The sequence below is a fragment of the Dendrobates tinctorius genome, unplaced genomic scaffold, assembly GCF_039654945.1.
Source record: "Dendrobates tinctorius isolate UK_male_01 unplaced genomic scaffold, ASM3965494v1 ptg000039l, whole genome shotgun sequence".
Taxonomy (NCBI): Eukaryota; Metazoa; Chordata; class Amphibia; order Anura; family Dendrobatidae; genus Dendrobates; species Dendrobates tinctorius.
This window is the reverse complement of record NW_027361707.1, coordinates 49,708,800-49,726,004: the sequence shown is the minus strand read 5'-3', so window position 1 is coordinate 49,726,004 and position 17,205 is coordinate 49,708,800. Positions and strand designations below refer to the sequence as shown.

The 17,205-nt window shown below is 40.8% G+C and overlaps 1 long non-coding RNA gene across 1 annotated transcript in view; it reads left to right on the top strand.

The window, feature by feature from the left end:
• LOC141088553 (uncharacterized) overlaps positions 1 to 17,205 on the top strand; it is a 723,984-nt gene that overhangs the window by 636,186 nt on the left and 70,593 nt on the right. The window lies entirely within an intron of this gene.

The window sequence follows — 17,205 nt, the reverse complement described above, 5'->3', positions numbered from 1 at the left end:
GTTAGGGTTAGGGTTAGGGTCAGGGTGAAGGTTAGGGTTAGGATCAGGGTATGGTTTGGTTAAGGGTTAGGGTCAGGGTTAGGGTTAGGGTTAGGGTTAGGGTATGGTTTGGTTAAGGGTTAGGGTCAGGGTTAGGGTTAGGGTTAGGGTCAGGGTCAAGGTTAGGGTTAGGATCAGGGTATGGTTTGGTTAAGGGTTAGGGTTAGGGTTAGGGTCAGGGTTAGGGTTAGGGTTAGGGTCAGGGTTAGGGTTAGGGTTAGGGTATGGTTTGGTTAAGGGTTAGGGTTAGGGTCAGGGTTAGGGTTAGGGTTAGGGTCAGGGTTAGGGTTAGTAAAGTCATGGTTTAGGTTAGTGTGAGGGGCCACCTAATGTTTGGAAAAAACGCAAACGCGGTAAAAACGCACTAAAAACGCATACAAACGCATAAAAATGCTGCGTTTTTTTCATGCATGCTCATAAAAATGCTTGAAAAAAACGCAGCAGTTGTATGCTTTTGTATGCGTTTTTTCAATGCGTTTTTTTGCGGGAAAAACGCGCTGCAAAAAAAAAGCAAGTGTGAAACTGGCCTTATAACTGTTTTGGAGTGTTGCCATAGGTTGCTGGCTGTATCATGAGCCTATGGTTGCTATAGTTACGTCACATGGGTGACTTTTTAATGTTTTTAAATGTTTGTGTTGGTTTATTAATGTTCGATAAAATCTGCTTCCAAACGCTAATTCCTGGCTTGTGGTGATCCCCCTTATATGACCTACCTTTTTTCTTTATAAGTAAGCAGAACAATGCATTCCTATGGGTGCGGGATCGCCGTGATTCCGAGAAATTATTGAGCATGCTGCGTTTTTTACCGCGAAGCGATTCCGCCGCGGTAAAAACCGCAGCATTAGCACAGCATTGCGGAATCCCATAGGAATGCATGGGATGCTTATTTTTCGCGTTTTCGCGGCAAAATCGAGCTGTTAAAACCGCCGCGGAAACGCAAAAAAAATGCCATGTGTGAGCTCAGCCTAAAAGTGAGCTTGTTTTTACTGTAAAACTTGAATGGTAGTATGTACAGAGACTAGCAGGCACTTTTCTTAGTAATTATTTTTGTGCTTTCATTACCAGAGATTCCATATCGGTTTCAAATGGTGACTCAACACTTCAATACGTTTTCTTCACATAGATATATTCGGTCTCCTTTTTCCTCTTGTTTGCTCAGTATTCTTTTTTTTTGGTTTCCAGAACCCACTCCACACTAGTTTGGTATGAACCAGGTCAAGCATAACTTATAACTGGCAAGCCTACAACCTGCAGTCTACATCCTTCTGAACTGTGAGCCCTCACGGGCAGGGTCCTCTCTCCTCCTGTATGAGTTGGTGACTCATTTTGGTCAAGATTATTGTACTTGTTTTTTATTATACTGCATATACCACTTTTCACATTTAAAGGGCCATGGAATAAATGGAGCTATAATAATAATAATGTCACCAGCAGCGCTTGAAAGGAAGATGCAGTATGTCCTAGTGACAGAAGCAGAAACAGAGAGGATGGACATAAAAGTGGATACAATTACAGTACAGTTAGTGCAATTCTCAGTGTGATCTTAGGTGCCAAACAATCTTGTGCCATGTCATCTATATGACAGCGTGGGAACCACAGCATTCTGACTGGCGGTAACAAACTTACCGCCAATCAGAGCCAGTGTTTATCATGCTGTTACACCGATGACAGTATGGGAAACACCGGATGTTCGAACCTGAACACTAGCATGGACTTCAGGGAGAAGTCTCATGTTCGGGGTCTGTACATGGACACTAGGTGTTTGCTATGGATTCCAAACATACCATTGGGGTTCACCCATCCCTATTCCCTTCTAAAATTCAAGAGGAGCTTGAATATTACAGGTTATGGGCACTAGGTTCTGTGATGGGGGCGTTTATCCCGATAAATAGTCTGATTGCATTATAAAGTCAGGAAGGAATTTCCGCCCTAATATGGAGCAATTAATATCTGCTCATGGGGTTCTGCCTTTTTGTGGATCAACATGTTAGGCTGTGAAACTCTGAAATACAGCTTTAAAAGGGTAGCAGTTTCTTCCTCACACCTTTCAGTCATGCTACTAATTTCATGAATAAAACCACACTGGCAGATTGTATTTAATGTAATAGAATCATAGAATGCTAGAGTTGGAAGGGACCTCCAGGTCATCTGGTCCAACCCCCTGCTCAATGCAGGGATTCACTAAACCATCTCAGACAGATGTCTGTCCAGCCTCTGTTTGAAGATTTCTTTGAAGGAGAGCTCAACACCTTTTGTGGCAGCCTGTTCCACTCATTGATTACCCTCACTGTCAAAAATGTTTCTAATATCTAATCTGTATATTCTCCTTTTCCGTCTCTTTCCATTGCTTCTTGTGTTTTCATGTGCAAATGAGAATAAGGATGATCTCTTTGCACTGTGACATTCCTTGAGATATTTGTAGATATCTATTAAGTCTCCTCCTAGCCTTCTTTTTTTTGGAAGCTAAACATTCCCAGATCCTTTAATTGTTCATCGTAGGACATACTTTGCAGTCCATTCACCATCTTGGTAGGTCTTCTCTGAGCTTGCTCCAGTTTTTTAATGTCTTTTTTAAAATGTTGTTCCCAGGACTGGACACAGGCTCGAACTGGCCCACAGGGTAACAGGGGAATCCAACCCCACTATATGGATAGTACTAGGCATAATTCACTTGGTTTACTCTGTACAGAAAAAAGCAGCCTCATCATTCATTAACCAAACTACCTAGCTTATTATTTAGAGATATAGGTACATTTGTGAATGAGGGGAGTGTAGTATTTGTATGCAGGTGAAAAGTGGGCCCCTCAAAGTCAATGTTACTGGTGGGCCCTTGGTACCCCAGCCCGACACTGACTGGACACAGTATTCCAGATGAGGCATAAACAAGGAGGAGAAGAGGGGGATAATTAGTTCACGTGATCTAAACTCTATGCCTCTCTTAATACATCTTAGAGCTGTGTTTACCTTTTTTTTGCTGCTGCATCACACTGTTGACTCTTGTGCAGTCTGTGATCTATTAGTATACCCCTGTCATTTTCACACGTCCTGTTACTTAGTTCTATTCTTCCCATTCTGTAGATATAAATTTCAGTTTTCTTGCCCAGGTGTAGAATTTTGTATTTCTCCCCCGTTAAATACAATTATATTAATCACTGTCCATTGTTCACTTTTATCTAGATCCTTCTGAATCCTTTCTCTGTCTTCTCTAGTGTTAGCTATCCCACCTAGCTTTGCATCCTCTGCAAATTTAATTAGCTTACTTTCATTATCTAGATCATGTATAAATATCTATCTTGAACAACACTGATGCCAGGAAAGAGCCTTGTGGTACTCCACTTGAAACATCTTCCAACTAGATGTGCAATCATTAATCACCACTCTTTGAGTATGATCACTGAGACAGTTATGAATCCAGCTAACTATAGCCTTGTCTATCCCATACTTGATCATTTTTTCAATAAGGATAGAATTAAATACTTTATCATATGCTTTGCTGAAGTCGAGATATATTATTATATCTACCTCTTTTTCCTGATCCACCCAGTCAGTGATTCTATCACAGAAGGAAATTAGATTAGTCTGGCATGACTTGTTAAACAAACCCATGCTGGCTCCATATAATTACTGAATTCTAATATAAGTACTTACATACATGCTGTGTAATAAATTGTTAAATAATTGGTTCAAAGACCTTTTCCGGTATAGAAATGAAGCTCACTGATCTGCAATTTCATGGCTCCATCTTCTTTCCTTTTTGAAGATAGGGACAGCATCTGCCCTTCTCCAATCTTCTGAGACTTCTGTTGTTCTCCAGGATATTTCAAAGATTCTGGCTAGTGAATCAGTTGATGTTATAATTGCTTTCTTAGAGAATACAGATGCAAAATAGGAATTTAAAAGTTCGGCTTTCTCAACATCATTTTTGAACACTTTACCTTGTTCATCCTTTAAAAATTCTGTAACATCTTTGACTTTTCTTTTGCTTTTGAGATACCTCCAAATCCACTTTTATTGCTTGTGGTGTCCCTTGCAAGCCTCACTTCATTACTGGCTTTAGCTCTTGTAACACTTGCTCTGCATTCCCTGGAAACAGCATTATATTCTTTAGATATGCCCAACTTTCCATTTAATATACATTTCTTTTTCCCTTTTTAATAAGTGTTTAAGTTCTGTGTTCATCCATCCTAGTTTCCTTAAATGTTTCCAATTCTTCCTTCTTTTCAGGATTTTTACTGATTTTGTTAAATGAAATTCTCACTGCACAATCTACAATCCTTCTTGCACATTTCTGCCCTTTAGAACATCCAGCAATGGTACCTTTCCTACTCTCTTTCTGAGTCCATTTACTCTATATACTCATGTATAAGCCGACCCGTGTAAAAGCCGACCCCCCTAATTTTGCCAACTGGGAAAACTTATTGACTCACGTATAAGCCTAGGGTGGAAAATGCAGTAGCTACTGGTAAATTTCAAAAATAAAAATAGATACCAATAAAAGTAAAATTAATTGAGACCAGTAGGTTAAATGCTTTTGAATATCCATATTGAATCATGAGCCCCATATAATGCTCCATACAGTTCCTGATGGCTCCATAGGATGCTCCATACAAAAAATATGCCCCATATAATGCTCCATACAGTTCATGATGGACCCCATAAGATGCTCCATACAAAATACTCCCCATATAATGCTGCACAAAGGTTAATAATGGTCCCATAAGATGCTCCATAGAATAATATGTCTCATATGCTGCTCCATAAAGGTTATGGCCCCATAAGATGTTCCATAGATTATGCCCCATATGCTGCCCCATAAGATGCTCCATAGATTATGCCCCCATAAAATGCTCCATAGATTATGTCCCCATGTGCTGCTCCATAGATTATGCCCAATATGCTGCTCCATAGATTATGCCCAATATGCTGCCCCATAAGATGCTCCATAGATTATGGCCCCATAAGATGCTCCATAGATTATGCCCCCATAAAATGCTCCATACATTATGCCCCCATAAGATGCTCCATAGATTATGCCCCATATGATGCTCCATAGATTATGCCCCATAAAATGCCCCATAGATTATTCCCCCATAAAATGCTCCATAGATTATGCCCCATATACTGCCCCATAGATTATGCCCCCATAAGATTCCCCATAGATTATGCCCCCATAAGATGCTCCATAGATTATGCCCCCATAAAATGCCCCATAGATTATGCCCCCATAAGATGTTCCATAGATTATGCCCCCATAAAATGCCCCATAGATTATGCTGCTGCTGCAAATAAAAAACAAACAAAAAACTATATACTCACCTTCGTCGCTGCCCGCTGCTCATCAGCGTTGCCGGCTCTGCAGTGACTGTTCAGGCAGAGGGCACGTACTAACTACGTCATCACGCCCTTTGACCTGAATATCACTGCCAGAGGACACAAGACAGCAGAGCGACGCACAGCGGTGGAATGGGGACAGGTGAATATGGCTCCCCCATCATACTCACCCCCTCCTGGTGCAGGTCTCTGCAGCCCCCCTGCTGGTTCCATGTTCTCGGCGCCGCTGCTCTTCCTGCGTTCAGCGGTCACGTGGTACCGCTCATTAAAGTCATGTATATGCGCATATTCATGACTTTAATGAGCGGTACCACGTGACTGCCGAACTCAGGAAGGGCAGGGGCGCAGAGAACATGGAAGAAGCAGGGAGCTGCAGAGACCATGCCAGGGAGGGTCAGTATGATCTCTGACACCCTCGCTCCCCCTCCCCGGCTGACCCCCGGTATATGACTCGCGTATAAGCCGAGAGGGGGACTTTCAGCCCAAAAAATGGGCTGAAAATCTCAGCATATACGTGAGTATATATGATAAATCTGCCTTTCTGAAGTCCAACCTTAAAGTCTTCCTCCTCACTGGTCTTCCTCCTCTTGTAATCCAAAATTAAAGGATAGTATGATCGCTGCCTCCCAAATTCCCAGCCACCTTTGCCTCCTCAACCATTTCATCGCTGTTGGTAAGAATGAGGTCCATGATTGCACATCTCCTTGTTCTCTCTTCCACCTTTTGAAAGATAAAGTTGTCAGCAAGAGAAGATAAGACTTCTCTGGACCCATTACTTTTGCCTGAGAGAGATTCCCAACAAATAGGTGAATAGTTAAAATCTCCCATGATCACTATGTCATACTTTTATTGAGAATTGAGACATCTGATATAAAAAGAGTTCATCCATATCATCAGTCTGTACAGGGGGCCTAGAATAATCACCTACAATAGTATCCTTTCTCTTCTTTTCTCTTGGCATTCTTACCAAACAGTTTCTGCAGAGCTAACATTCTCTGAAGCTTGGAACTCTGTGGAGATATTTTTTCCTAACATACAATGCAACACCTCCTTCCCTCTTGTTAATCCTGTTTCTAATAAATAAATTTTTTTCTTCAAGGTTTGCATTCCAATCATATGTATCATCCCACCAAGTTTCAGTGATGCCCATGACATCATATCTCTCTTCCTGTGTTAGCAGCTCCAATTCTCCTTGGTTTCTATCCTCTGTGCATTTGTGTAGACACATTTTAGTTTGTAGTCAGTTTCTCTTGTGCCTCTATTTTCAATCAGTATTTGTTGTTTTTGTTCTTTATTTCCACTTCTAGCAGGATTCTCAAAAGAATTAATTACCATATTTTTCGGATTATAAGATGCACTTTTGTTCCCCGAAACTTTTGGGGAAAGTGGGGAGTGCATCTTATAATCCGAATGTGTGCTGTAGAGGAGGGGGGGCGGCTCTGTAGTAGTGTCAGGGGGCTGGGGTGGGCTGGCTGCAGGCTGCAGAGACAGCGGGTGGTCAGTGCTCTTGCTCATTAGGCTCATGTAATATTCACTGTACCCGCTGTCCATCACCTCGGTGCTGAAGCCGCTCCGAGTTGGTAGACAGGGGAGCAGCGCATATTGCATGTGCCTGCACTCTCCCCCCCAGCTCCCCCCTGGCTCTTCCTGTGTCTGTGCCAAAAAAACCTGCGATCACGTGACTCTCAGTGTGCAGCACTGCGGTCATGTGATGGAAGGTCCTGAAGCTACAATGAAATGCCTGTATGAGCAGCTCCTGGATGTCCGCACAGACACAGGAAGAGCCATGGGGGAGCTGGGAGCCGTGTCCATGCGAGCAGGGGCCAATATATGGATGGGGGCAGTGTCCATGCCAGCAGGGGGGAATATAGGAATGGGGGGCTGTGTCCATGCCAGCAGGGGGGAATATAGGGATGAGGGAGCCCGTGTCCATGCCAGCAGGGGGAATATAGGGATAGGGGGGCCGTGTGCATGTCAGCAGGGGAAAATATAGGGATGGGGGCTGTGTGCATGCCAGCAGGGGGGAATATAGGGACGGGGGGCCATGTGCGCGTCAGCATGAGCAGGGGGGCGTATAGTAACCGGGGGCACATATCCAGGATTTGATGGGGGGGACTATGTGCCAGCACAAGGGGGCCATGTACCAGGATTGGGGTTATATACAGTTGTGGCCAAAAGTATTGACACCCCTGCAATTTTGTCAGATAATACTCAGTTTCTTCCTGAAAATTATTGCAAACACAAATTCTTTGGTATTATTATCTTCATTTAATTTGTCTTAAATGAAAAAACACAAAAGAGAATGAAGCAAAAAGCAAAACATTGATCATTTCACACAAAACTCCAAAAATGGGCCAGACAAAAGTATTGGCACCCTCAGCCTAATACTTGTTTGCACAACCTTTAGCCAAAATAACTGTGACCAACCGCTTCCGGTAACCATCAATGAGTTTATTACAATGCTCTGCTGAAATTTTAGACCATTCTTCTTTGGCAAACTGCTCCAGGTCCCTGATATTAGAAGGGTGCCTTCTCCAAACTGCCATTTTTAGATCTCTCCACAGGTGTTCTATGGGATTCAGGTTTGGACTCATTGCTGGCCACCTTAGAAGTCTCCAGTGCTTTCTCTCAAACCATTTTCTAGTGCTTTTTGAAGTGTGTTTTGGGTCATTGTCCTGCTGGAAGACCCATGACCTCTGAGGGAGACCCAGCTTTCTCACACTGGGCCCTACATTATGCTGTAAAATTTGTTGGTAGTCTTCAGACTTCATAAAGCCATGCATATGGTCAAGCAGTCCAGTGCCAGAGGCAGCAAAGCAACCCCAAAACATCAGGGAACCTCCGCCATGTTTGACTATAGGGACCGTGTTTTTGTCTTTGAATGCCTCTTTTTTTCTCCTGTAAACTCTATGTTGATGCCTTTGCCCAAAAAGCTCTACTTTTGCCTCATCTGACCAGAGAACAATCTTCCAAAACGTTTTAGGCTTTTTCAGGTACGTTTTGGCAAACTCCAGCCTGGCTTTTTTATGTCTCGGGGTAAGAAATGGGGTCTTCCTGGGTCTCCTACCATACAGTCCCTTTTCATTCAGACGCTGACAGATAGTACGGGTTGACACTGTTGTACCCTCGGACTCCAGGGCAGCTTGAACTTGTTTGGATGTTAGTCGAGGTTCTTTATCCAACATCCGCACAATCTTGCGTTGAAATCTCTTGTCAATTTTTCTTTTCAGTCCACATCTAGGGAGGTTAGCCACAGTGCCATGGGCTTTAAACTTCTTGATGACACTGCGCACGGTAGACACAGGAACATTCAGGTCTTTGGAGATGGACTTGTAGCCTTGAGATTGCTCATGCTTCCTCACAATTTGGTTTCTCAAGTCCTCAGACAGTTCTTTGGTCTTCTTTCTTTTCTCCATGCTCAATGTGGTACACACAAGGACACAGGACAGAGGTTGAGTCAACTTTAATCCATGTCAACTGGCTGCAAGTGTGATTTAGTTATTGCCAACACCTGTTAGGTGCCACAGGTAAGTTACAGGTGCTGTTAATTACACAAATTAGAGAAGCATCACATGATTTTTCGAACAGTGCCAATACTTTTGTCCACTCTCTTTTTTATGTTTGGTGTGGAATTATATCCAATTTGGCTTTTTGTGTTTTTTCATTTAAGACAAATTAAATGAAGATAATAATACCAAAGAATTTGTGTTTGCAATCATTTTCAGGAAGTAACTGAGTATTATCTGACAAAATTGCAGGGGTGTCAATACTTTTGGCCACAACTGTATATATGATTTGAAAGATGGACACTGGCATTATAAGACACACCTCTATGTAACATAAAAAAATTTTTTTCTCTTTTTCGTCACCAAATTTGGGGGTGCGTCTTGTAGTCACGTACGAAAAATAAGGTAGCTGCATTTTTTTTATGACCGTATATTTCCCATCCCATACTGGTCTAGTTTAAAGCTCTCCCCTGATGAGTGTAGCAAGGTGTCTAGCAAGGAGTCCATCATTAGGATAATTCCATGGTGAAGAAACCCAAAACGTTGCTCACAGCACCATTGACATAGCCAATTGTTCACCTGTAGAATCCTGTTCAATCACATTAGCCCATGTCCATCCACTGGGAGGATGGATGAGAATATGACCTGCTCTCCTAGTTCCTTCACTTTTAAGTCTAGGTCTTTATAATATTAGTTATGTAATTCTACAATTCAGCATTCACATCCTAGATCACTACAATCACTCTTAGATGGAGTTTACCAAAGACATTGCACACAATAATAAAACAGTACACATTAAGTATACTCTAGTGGTGAGGTGATTCTAAGTGGCCAGAATTGTATTATTTAGCTACATGGGATTTGCAGATTTATCGAGATTTAAATTAAAATTTGACTGAGAGTTGAACTCAACATTTTTCTTTTCACTCAGTGCCAAACTTATAAGCTGACATATAAGAAGTTGTTGAATCTAGCACTGTACTGCTGTATAACTATCCCCATGGGTGGTATAATTGAAAATTGTAATAAAAAATTCTTAATGTTGCAGAACAAGTGAATACTCTGATTCTGAACCGTACCAATATTCTATTTTACAATCATTAGGCATTATCTTCTGTTGTTAAAACAATTAATTTGTACAAATCCATAAAGTAAATAAAAAAACCTTAAAAAATAATGTTTTTTTTTCTCTTGTTTTTACTTATAAGAGAGAAGTGACATGCTTTGGAATTACTGGAGACATTCGGTAGCTCCTTTTCCAATGTCCTCCAGGTGTATGTTGGTCTCTGCTTGCACCTCCTGCCTTGATACACACAGAATGCCTGCTTAGCCAATCACTGGTGACAACCCAGCTCCACCAGTGACTGCAAAAGCACCATTTTCTGCATGTCAAGTAGAATGAGCAAGCAGAGATGAGCATAGACCTTGGGAGCATTGGAACTCGATTGGCAAGGAATCTGTGGAGAGGAGTAGGTGAGTATGTCTAATATGTCCAAAGTTCCAACACCACTTTGAGCCTTTAAAAAGGGCTTTTAAGCTAGCCATGCACATTAAATAATTGTGTGGATAGTCAACTAACATCAATAAAATACGCCATCAATTTTGTGAGAGGTGGACAGAGTGCATTAGATTTCGACCAGGACTGAGCAAGGACCATGCGCCTTAGATTTCAACATGTGTAAACCAAGGACTAAGTGATCTCATTTTCAACATGATCCAAGTAAGGACCATATTTACATTTCAACATGTCTATATTAAAGACTGATTGTTTTAGATTTCAACATGGATTGAGATTTCAATGTACATCAAGCAAGGACCATGCGCATTAAATTTCATCATGGACCAAGGCAAGCACATAGATTCATCATGGACCACTGAGCACATAGATTTCAACGTATATCATGGAAAGATCAAGCATATTAAATTTCAGCATGGACTGAGTAATATCTGATCACATTAGATTTCAACATAGATCAAGCAAGGACTAATCACATTAGATTTCAACATGTCTCAATCAATGATTGAGTGCATTAATTTTAAACATGGTCCTGGCAAAAACCATGCACAATAGATTTCATCAAGGACCAAGGCAAGGACCAAGCATATTAGATTTCAATTCGTTTAATTTTTGTTTAGCATGGGACAAGTTGATAAAATGATGCAGGCAGAGGAGATCGCACTTCACGCAAAGAGAACAGAGTTGTGACCTTTTCTATTATAAATTCACAATGGCATTATATGGAGGAGACTTAGGGTATGTGCCCTTGGCCTTTATTACCTAAGGCACCCTGATAACATCTACATGCCATTCTTTCGGATAGCAAAAATTAGGTGGCGAGTTGGTTGCGTGTGCGTATGGCTCTCTCTTCAAAGTCTATAATGGTGGTTTGTCTGGCTCCATAACTCCCATATACAGTACTTTAGGGAGGAGACCTACATGATTGTGCTGCTATCTCTTCTCTATGGTCAGGCAGGGTCCAGATCCAAGACAAGGCACGCAAACTTCCATTTACCTTTATCCAACCCTCTATGCAGTAGTAAAAGCTCCTCTGCCATTTAATCAGACCTTTATTTCCAGTTTTACAAAAATGTATAAATAATAACAATTTCATAATTCTAAAAATGGGATGTGATCAATTAAGTATTTACTGTAGTTCTCAGAAAGGTTTGTTGTACGCTCCTCACAAGCTATTTCGTTTCCACCTTGTTCTGGCCTTGCCCGATAAGGATGAACATATCCACTTTTTTTCCTTTGATGTAAAACATTGATTTTACAGTATGAGGGAATCACATTGTTATTTCTACAGTAGATTTGCAGGACCTTGCAGTGTAATAGAGTTTTGAAATCGCAATCAGTAAAATAATGGATGTATCATTAGTAATCAGCAAGGGGCAAAAGGTCCGACGCGTGCGGACAGGAGAATTTCCACTGTGACTAATCTCTTTTTTTACCCTTTGACATGCTTGTTATATTTTGGGCATGGCTGAGAATAGACTGCTTTCAAACAACTCTTTCCCTTCCTTCCTCCAAGCTCAATAATTTTGTAAGCTCACGCCGAGGCCATCTCTCCTTTACAATCAATATAGATGGATATGCACTTGGGTAAAATGCAGAAGCCTGAGAGACTGAAAGATTTACTGAGACCCAAATGTATGTTACATCATTAAAAACAATCACCTTCACTCTAGCTACTAGGTTTTCATTTGTTAAGGTTCTATTCACATTGATTGTCTGGATATTCAGACAGCGCCAGAACTAAAAATGCTTATTAATGAATCTTAAAAAGGGCAATTTCACCTGTCTCCATTCACCTCCATTACCTCTGAGAGGACCACAAAATAAAATAAAAATGACATGGTAGGAGCAGCAGATTTATTCTCTTATTCGCCTAATACTTTGGCATCACAAATTGTAGAGATTAACGCAAAATGATTTCTGTAAATGTACTGTAAGATTAAAAGAAAGAAATTACCGTATATCTAAACTCTGTGGACAAAAGTATTGGGATAAATGACATCATAATTTGTTTCAAGTTTTTCATTCAGTCCTATTGCCCCCAGTGTATAAAATCCAGCCATTTACCATTCTTTTTCTAACGTGTGAAAGAATAGCTCATTCTAAAGCGCTCACTGATACCAGATTTGTTCCTGAAATTTGACGCAACTAGTATTTAACTATATTCGTTGCTTGGGTTTTCCCGAGCATGCTCAGGTGTCCTCCGAGTATTTTGGCGTGCATAGAAATTCAGCTAAGAAATTGAGACCTCGTAAAGTTACAGAGCAGAGTCACCGAATCTTGAACGCATGTAAGTTTCCAATGCTTTGCCAACTCCATAACTGGAGAATCCATGCCTAATCTTGAATTAAAATAAGCAAAAAAAAGTGCATCAATAAGTTGATGGTATGGCCGAGCAGCTACATATAAAAGCCTTACATCACCAAGCACAATGCTAAGTGCTGGATGGAGTGATGTAAAGTCGCCACCACCTAGACTCTGGAGCAATGATGAATCCTGCTCCTCTATTAGACAATCCGGTGGATGGATCAGAGAGCTAGACCCTCATGTCCAAGATCAGTTTCAGACCTCACAAACTCTCTTCTAGATGAATGGATAAAAAAATCACACAAACAGGTGCCAAAATCTTGCAGAAAGACTTCCCAGGAGCGTGAAAACTATAGCTATTAGCTGGACCCATATAAAAAAGGAATGAAATAAGGAAGTTTTCTCCAGCAATAAAACTTGGTTTTGCCTCCAGAGGGTCTGTGGTATGTCATTGTCCATGCTTTTATAATGACATTACAATAAACTCTAAATTTTTAAAGTCCATCACTGGAGAAAACTTTTTTCATTCATGAACTATTCCCCGAATGAGGGCGGCTCTATGTGAGGATCCACGGCCAGACGAGGTGCTTCTATACATGGTGAGCTGACATCCCCTATTTTCCCCTTTCCATTACCTGCCTGTAGGGGTTTAACTCACTCGGGTGTGACAGGAGCAAAACAGGAGGCTTGTTCCTTTACAAGTTCATGTGGAGTTTATTGCTTCACAAACCTCAGAAGCAAAACAGAAAATGTACAGCCTTAAGATCACGCAAATACAACACAAAATGTCCATAGCAGGGCTCTGCTCCCCAGGCCTGTAGGAACACAGGCAGGGTTAATGTACAGTTTTCCGGTTCAGCCTGCAGCCAAGCACACAGGAGGTCTTCTCCCTCCCAACACATAGAAAATGTACCAAACAACAGCCTCCATTATATAGGCTATAATCACACCCAGTGTGAGGTATGTGGGTAGCCAGACCAGCTCATCTCTCATAACTACCCGCAACCCGGTCACAGGTGCTCCAAATGAACCTCTTGGTGCTTACATGCACTAAAGAAGATACTCCCGGTTACATCACAGAGAGCAGCCTTCTCTGTGGCATATACCTCCCGTCGACTACACAACCATTAGCCTCCTTACATGCCATATAAAAAGGAGGTCTTGTGTGATCACCAGTATATGATTTGTTTATTGGCACTGGTGGTCATGTGCCAACTACATTTTTATCCACTTCTCTCAAAGCAACATTAAAGAACATTGAACAGTAATGAAAATCTAGTCAGCATGTAACCACCTGCTTGATTGGGCATTTTAGAGAAATCATGACAGTGTGCATAATGTAGTCACATTGAGTGGCTGCCAAAATTCACCTAAAGGCTGGAAAAATGGTTTGTGTTGGTAACCCTAATAATGGCAAAACATAGATTCCACATCACCTATAACAGGGGCCTCCAGGAATCTGGTACCAATACATTGGTAAAAGTTTTGATTAGGTCCTGTGAAAATTGAGATGCGATCTCCATGGATTGAACTTGTTTTTTCAGCACAACCAATACATGCTCTATCAGATTGCCTCAGGAGGTCTCACAATCTACAAGGGCTGGGTGAGGATACAATAGGTGAGGGCAGAGCTGGTTGTGCAGCGGATTGGGGGATGGGTAGTTAATGCTGGTTGTAGGCTTGTCGGAAGAGGTAGGTCTTCATGATTCCTTTTGAAGGTTTCCACGATAGGTGAGTGTCTGATATGTTGGGGTAGAAAGTTGCAGAGGAGGGGGGATGCAGTCATAACAGTATTATGTATGAATTACATTCATTATTGTATTTTGAAACAGGCGCACATTTTGTTAAAAGACAACAATGTTCATAGCTTTCCTGTCATGTTTCACTTGATGAGCAGTATCTGGGGGATTGGGTTATTTTTTTTGTTAAATTTGGGCACATTAATTAATTTATTTTTCAAATTGCTAAAATTTTTTGATTATTGCAAATTTCAATTCAAATTCAATTTGCTATTCTCTATAGTGAATTTAGCCTATTTTATTATTTTTTTAAGACATTGTATTTTTAAAAGATTTGTACTTGTAAAGCAAACCTTTTAAAGGAACATCTTGGCTTCAAACACTTAACCAGTTGCAGCTACAATGAGTACTGTGAAACTGAAAGACGTTCCTCGTTGCATGAATTTGTGATACTTGACTCATTGTAATTATAAATTGTAATTTAATTATAGAAAATGTATCTCTAGGCTTAAAAATGAAATAACTACAGTATAATCATAGGAGCAGCAGGAATAAATAAAAATGCACAACTAACCAACTGGAGATATACGTAATTTCATCTTTCTTGCTTCCCTTGATTAAGCAATGAGTTAATAAACCAATCTTCCAATCTTAGCCGCCATGCTCAGAATCCTTGGTTTAATAAGGTTACAAATCAGAACGCACCCAAGCAAAGAAGAAGAAAGTTGTAGAACTTTCCAATTGTTGAGAAATGTCAACCACACAGTGGGGATTTACACATCATGCAACAAACAAATATAGTCTAAGAAAGGTCCAGAGATTCATTTACATCAGTATAAGTTTCCTTGTGTCCACAAAATAATAGACTTTTCTACCATATTAACAATTACCTATTAAAGCAGAGTTAAAAGTCAATCCAGGGCCACGTCGTTACTTTTTTTTGTTAAATTCTATCTATTTATCTATCTATTTCTATATTTCTATCTAATATAATCTACAAATCAATGAATAGATCAGCTCACTCTCTGCAACATGATATACTATATAACTAAATATATGAATCTTACACTGCATTATTGCCCTATTGTAAGCTTGCGGGTCCTCATTCCTCTTGTAACTGTTGAGCTATGTGTTACTTTGTGATGTTTTTATTGTCTGCTCCTGTCCCCTCTTAAAGAGGTTCTCCACTACTTTTACATTGACGACCTCTCCTCTGACACCCGCCAGCCTTTGCTGAACAGCTGTTATAAGTGTCGGCAGCTTCCGGACGCAAGTCGAGAGTATCCACTTGTGGAGCTGGTGGTCTTCTGATAGTAGTCACGGTAGGGTATAACACATCTGCTTCCTATAGCTTTGAATAGGAGGTGGATGTGCTGTACCATGCCTCGGCCACTCCTATTATATGGAACAGCTCCAGAAGTGACTACAGACACTGATGACCTACCCTGAAAATAGGTCATTAATGTTAAAGTAATGACCAACCTCTTTAACACTTTTCTGACATTTTCAATATATAAGAAAATATAAAGCTGCACTCTGGATTGTTTAGAATATTACTTCTAGAAAATTGTAACTGCATTACTGCCATAGAACACTAGTTAAATGCTAACCACATACATACATGTGACATTTTGAAAAATTGGAAATGCAATATTGTTATAGAAAAATTTACCATAAAAAGAAGGTACTTAGCACATAAACTGGCCAATGTATGCAAGCCAAACTGCAATGTCAATGCGTACCTTATAGGTGGGACTCTGTCCTAATAAGATACCTCTCTTGGACTAAAAAGCCTACAATATATGGGGCAGGAAGGAATCAGCTAGTTAAAACCAACTGAATCTTATAGAATTGGGCGTGGGAGTGCATATGTCACATGAGTTTGCTACTAACAGAAAAAACTGACCTGCACATCCCAGCTAGTGTGAATAGATGCCAGCTAACAGTACACAATCGCCTAGCTAACTAGCTAACATGTGGGATACAGCAGGCTTTTTCACATTTAGCTGGTGAAAAAATATTATTTAGAATACTATACTCGTGCATGGAGCCCTATAGAAGCAGTGCACAACACACTTGTAGGACATATGCCCTGCTGGCTTTGTCTGTGAACCTCAGTAATGGCCCCCAAAAAAGTGCTGGAAGGTAAATTTTACAGCCACACAGGACAGCAGCTACCGACAGTATTTGACTAATATACAACCGCCTAACTAACTAGCTAAAATCTTGCTGCTAGCAGTGGCAGCATCAGGAGTAGCCTCTCTGCGCTGTTACAGTGTCAAAATGGGAAACAAGATGTCTGATATTTATATGGAGAGGGACATGTGATTTCAGCAGCCAATGACACAAGCCATTGTGTTAGGGCAGTGTGTTTCCTGCACAACACCAATAATAAAAAAAAGATATTAGCTAGCTCAACAGAAACGCCACGTGGTGCTCGGAACAACCGTGTGGACACCGGAAAAATCCAAGGAAAGAAGAGGGCTCCAGCTCCGTAAAATCAAATACTTTATTGCATCTACATTAAAATGGATACATGGTGGCAATTTTTCATGTGGTCAAGTATCATGACCCAGCAAAGGCAACGCGTTTCGATCAGAAGATCTTTGTCAAGCCAACTTTGGCTTGTCAAAGATCTTCTGATCGAAATGCATTGCCGTTTGCTGGGTCATGGTACTTGACCACATGAACAATTGCCACCATGTATCCATTTTAATGAAGATGCAATAAAGTGTGTTTCATGCACCCTGATTGGCTAGCTGCAATG